This window comes from Colletes latitarsis, chromosome 2, assembly GCF_051014445.1.
Source record: "Colletes latitarsis isolate SP2378_abdomen chromosome 2, iyColLati1, whole genome shotgun sequence".
NCBI lineage: Eukaryota > Metazoa > Arthropoda > Insecta > Hymenoptera > Colletidae > Colletes > Colletes latitarsis.
Window position 1 is genome coordinate 24,742,477 of NC_135135.1, and position 5,849 is coordinate 24,748,325.

A 5,849-nucleotide genomic window follows, 5' to 3' on the forward strand; every position below is an offset into this window, starting at 1 on the left:
TATTCCTGTGTCTTAAAGTGAGATTATGGGGATTTTATCAATCGATGCGGTAAATATACGTTTCGAAGTGTCCCTATAGTGAAAAAGAAGCCTCTGTTTGAGGAATGATTGTTTACTTAACGTGGATAAGCCTCAACGATTTTGATAATTCGTACTGTCTACTCGATGTACCGATTTCGAAACAGTGTAAAGATTAGACGAAAACGTGTCTACGAGAGTCTTAATTACAGACGTGCGTGCATCACAAGTTTACAATCGATTGTGTACTACCTAGACGCACGTCAGAGTCGTTGAGTTTCGTAATGACACAGGTGAAATTTAAATTACGGTGATCGCGATCTCGTACGAGACTTCGACACGGAATCGATTCCCAAATTCAACGCGGCTGCGACGAGGCTGGTAAAAGGGCGTTCGAAAACCGGTTTCAGCGGCCTTCGTTTTTACCGGAGTTACGACACACTCGATTCTTACCTGGGGAAAGATTTTTCTGAACCGGTAAACAGAGGACTCTTTAACGATTACGTGAATCGTTCGGACAAGGATGGACGAACGGGTCGATTCGATCACGCTTCGACGGTACGACTGGCCGTAAAATTGGCGGGAAAACAGTAAGATTCACGAGTCTTTGAATTGTAGGGTGAGAAACCCAATTACGGGACAGATAACTAATTTTAAAAACAACATTTGGTAAAGATAATTGAGGACAAAATTTCATAAGAAAACAAAGTTTCTTTTTCTTTAAAAATAGTGGGAGTATCTAAAAATGATAATCAACTCTACAAATCTAAGTATTGTAAAATAAATAAGCACCCAAAAAAATTAAAAAACTATAAACAGTCGTCGCTATACATTTTTTAATGGGAGATTCTAGAGGCCAAAATAAGAAGAAAATCAAGAATATCAATTTCTTGACTAAGGCTTCGTTATAAAGTTATTAAAAAATTAAATTAAAAAACTTCAAATCATTCTAAAAAAATTATTTTTTTTTGTGGGGTTCCATTACAATCATTTTTGGCGAATACACATACCCCCGATAACTTTCTAGAAAAAAATTCAGTACGAGCGAAACTTTAAACGTTAATAACTTTTTAGCGAACCCTCCATCAACAAATTAGTATTCTTGATTTTCGTCTTATTTTTGCCTCTAGAATCTCTCATTAAAATTTTTCTCAGGGGTGGCCTAACACCCTGTGTGTCCAGGTAATTGAGGTTTCTCAGCGTATGTTTACGATGGCCAGTTGGACAACGAAAACCGTGTTCTAAACCGCCAATTACGAACGTCTTCGTGGCTGTCGCCCCGTTAATTAGTAGCGAGAGAAAGAACGAGAAGAGACGTCGGTCGACGGACGCGAATTAATTAACGGTGCAATTTCACTCGTGGCGGTCGTGTGATATAATTAAATATCGCCGCGGAAATTTCAGTCGCGTTCGCCTGTCGCCTTAACGAGCACCCTGGAAAACACCGTCGAGGCGTAGGGGTGGTGAAGTTTTCGACGTCACCCCCGTGGACCCAGCTGAACGCGATAATCCACGATCCACGATAGCTTTGGATCTTGATCGACGAGATTCCTCGCGTGAAATCGGTTGGAAGCACGTGTCCGCGGTAAGAATACTTTTCAAATTCCCAAACCCATATTTTAGAATAAAAATTTCATTTGGTTTTATAGTTTGATTCAAAGCATTAATTTTAAACACAAATTCTAAATGGACCACTTGGTACCAGAGACGAAATATCGACAGTTTTACTTTCTTTCTCGATTGATAACTCTCTGTACACTCTCCCAGTTACTTTTCGCTAATCTTCGTGATTATTAACGAAAAAGCTGAGTCGATGGAAAGTTTAAATTTATTCCGACAGTTTCGACAAAGCATAATCGTCAAACAAACACCGTAGACCATCCGAGAACGATTTTGTAACAGTCGTTCAACAAGAGTGTCAAGTTTACAGTGATGCAATTCCGCGATAACGAACCTTGCGTAACGCGAAATATTCGCACTCGTTTCATCAGTCAGTTAATTTTCGCGGAGCAGCGAACGTTGCCAGCGCAAGGTGAATAAAATTTCATCTTTATCGCGGAATTATACGAGCACGCGTTTCGAGCTAGTTTAATTAACGATACGATAAAGAAACGGTTCATATTTTGTTCCGCGAGCGAACGAAAGTCTGATCTAAAATTCGAACGATACAAATTCCAGAGTTAAAGGCTTGAAACGAAAGAGCCCCCTCCCTCTCCTTCGGGGGGGGTGGCAGGCGAGACGCCGGAAAAATGTACGACAGTCGTTCGAGGGAGTAAATCTGGTTTACTGTGCCAGGGGGAGAAAACAAAATGTCGAAACGAATGTACCATATGTCACGATTTACGGGAAATTAAAACAAATGTCTCAAGTGCTCGCCACGCGCACCTGCGCGGATTATGGCCCGTCTGAACGCCAGGTTTCCCCCTTGTTCGTGACGCGTCAGCGTGGGTGGTACCGAGAGACTCGAAAATAACGAAAAGGTTCTTTAAACAATTCCCTCGAAATGACACGGAATCCAATTAGCACCGCGTTTTGCCTCGCCTTAAGAACAGCCAGGGAACAATAAACAGCTTGGTATAAAGAAACCTGGTAAATACCGTTTGTTTACTGTCAAAGAAAGAACGCGGGACCACTTTAATTGCGATTCTAAATTTTAAATAGGAGCAATTCCGTTTGCCTTTATTTAGAAAAAAAAAAATCGAAGTACGATTCGATATAAGGACAAAGAAAGTCTGGAATGTTTTAATAGAAACTGTGTCTCAAATATGTCGAAACAGATAACAGAAGTTCGGAGTAATTGGGAATGCAGCGAGTAATCAGAATTAAGCAGCGCTCTAGCGGAAACTCCAATTCGAAAACCTTTTAAAACGTAACGTTGGTGTCGCGCTTGATATTTTCCGCGGCGCATGTTGCACGCACGCAATTGTAAAAAAAAAAAAAAAATATCAGAACGCAAGGATACGAGTGCAACGGGCGGCGATAAATAAAGTGTCCTGTCAGCAAGGCGCGCATGCTGCTCCTGCGGATCGAATGGCGTTCCACGTTCGCGATAAAGCACGAATCCACGCGGCTCTTCCTTCCTTCGATGATAAAAGGACCGAAATACCGGACAGCCGCTGCAGATACAGTTTTATAGGGCCGATTCGCTCGACGTACGAAGATAAAGCAGCTTCTTATTAGCCATTGCTGTTTCCGGACATTTTCATTTTTATTTATTCTCGTCTCTGTTTAAAATAATACTTTACTTCTCATTGGACCTCTTAACCCCTTAACGCTCATGGCCGAGTCTGACTGTTTTAAAAAACGATATTTGTTTAATTTAACGGTTTAAGGGATAACAATACTTGTTTTCCTTCAAATTATACGTTAGATACAACATTGTAATTAACAAAAACCGCATTTTTATGTAACTTAGAAACAAGTCCAATACAGAAAACTGATCATTCTTGGAAAAATATGAGCGTTAAGGGGTTAAATTACTGTTTAATTCTTAGTCACCGTGTGTGTTTGAGAATTTACTATTACAGGCACGTGCTTCTGAAAAGAATGAAATAAACTAGGCTTCGTACAAGAAAAAGATAATCAAAAATAATAAGGGAAGTCAACGGATCGTAGAATGTGTCGAAGCTGTGGGAATGATGGGGGAGGAAATGGAAAAATTAAAGACGCGAAGCAGCGAGTGAATATCGAGCTCGCATCGATAATTGCCTCTCATGAAAATTAAACAGCATTAATGTATTAACGAATGAATTGATAATGAATTGATATAATGAAATCGTATCGATCAAAATATAAATCTCCGCTTCTCTGTTTTTAATTTTATTAGAAACTCGTTGTTTAATAATAAATAGTTTTCACCGTGTGTGCTGTTATGTTAATAAGTTTCGAAACCATAGATCGCGACGATACGAGCTTTAACAGGCGAGTGGACAACGTTAGAAATAATTTGTATTTCTGCTTCGAGGAGGGAAACAAGACATCGTTAATAAATGCTCGTACACGTGTAATTACGTTCGAGAAAGAAATCATACGCCTGCTGGCAAAAGGAACGCCCACACGTTAGTTTGCAGTCCCCCGATATGCACAATTGCTTTCTGTATGTTCACATCGTTACGCGATAACCCAACGACCGCGGAAACGTATTTTCGCTATAGCACTGCGGGGAGAAAGCGAAAGTTTCTCGATGTGCTTATTATCTTGTTTCGCGGCCTTGTTATTGCTTGCAGAACGAAGCATCCGCACAGAAAAATGATTTCTAATCTCGCAACCGTTTCAAACAAAACTCGAATTATAACAACGCGGTTGTGCGATTTTATATTTCTTAATGGAGTACGTATGGACTATCGCTATCGAAATTAATATGATCGTTATTCTTTTTTAAATTTCGAGCGTACGATTATCTTTGATTTACATTAAAAGTAATAATGTTCGTGCAAATCCGGGGGATGATTTTAAGCGTATCGTTCCGTGTACTCGATCCAATTCATTTCGAACGACCATCGTTGCGTTTCACTCTGTTAATTCGCGATCAATCATACGGAATGGAGAAAACAACTAATAAACGACGGTCGGCTCGGCGATGGACGCCGATGGAAACGATATTGAAATTGGAGGAAATTAAAAAGGTCCCGTCGAGGAACGGCTGGGAACTCGGTTGCGCGCAATCACGCGAAAACGACGGGAAGATCGCTAATGGGGAAATCGTGTTCAACTTAAAGATGTCCCCGGCCGAGGACTCTTGCGTTCGATTTGTGACACGTGAGCGCCAACGGAAAAACCGATGGACCACAATTTTTCATCCCCACTGGGTCACCATCGCCACCACCGACCATCGAAACTGGGAAATCGTCGCAATAATCGAACGAATAAATTCAATTTAAACGTCAAACTATATTACCAAATTCTTTTAATCTCACCTCAGCGTTTCCCTAAACTTAATTTAATTTACATTGATTTAATCTTACATTTGAGACTAGGTTTCACAGATACCAAAATAAAAAGGGACTTTTATCACGAGACCAACAACCTTTACGAGTACATTTTTCTCACTGTTAACACAAATTTTTAAAATAGTACTCCATTTTCCTTTCTGTTCGAACGTATTATTGCTGAGCAACAGCTTCTCGAGAAGACTATGGACCCCTCAAGGTCATCCAAAGACACTTCGCCCGAAGACATTCCGCAGGGCGTGCATAATAATTTAACCGGGGCACCTATTACCTTGTTACTTTGATTGTTATCAATTCCATTATGGTTCATTCGCACTCGTCGACCGTTGTCTTACGGTTCGAAAATGCAGTGAATTTAATTTCGCGTCGCAGACGACGACGCGATAGCAAAATCGAAATCTTTGCAATTTGAACGATTCGTGAAATATTAGATAAGTGTTTAGAAATAGCAAGTAACGTCGCGTTATGAAATATTTGCTAGCTTGAAAGATGATTCCAAAGTTATTTTGGTACACGCGTCCGTACGAATTTATTTTATTATTTCTGGCTAATGAAATCAATACACGATCGTTGTCACATCCTTCTTCATATTTTGGAATTACAGATGGCTGTTTACTTTGCAGGTGAACCATGTCTGGGATCGACAATTTTGCGTACGTCGCACCCGAAACCGCAGTAAGTTGCAAACAGTATCTACTAATTCAATAAACGTTAATTTTAATAGTGTTATTGTCAGTAATATTCGCGATTATAGAATGAATTATTTTGCCAGGAACATTAATATCGTTCGAGCCCTATTGTAACGCCTTATAAATAAATTAATACCGATAATTAAAAGGAAATAATGCGTTTGGTGCCAATATTTAACCAATAATTCAGTGA

At 39.9% G+C, this 5,849-nt stretch overlaps 1 long non-coding RNA gene across 1 annotated transcript; it reads left to right on the forward strand.

Annotated features, from left to right (window-relative positions):
* The first annotated feature begins 202 nt into the window (after positions 1-202).
* Positions 203-5,642, forward strand: LOC143351569 (uncharacterized). The gene is made up of 3 exons (XR_013081769.1): positions 203-608; positions 1,174-1,603; positions 5,591-5,642. It is a non-coding gene; the product is annotated as an uncharacterized LOC143351569 (long non-coding RNA).
* Positions 5,643-5,849: the final 207 nt, after the last annotated feature.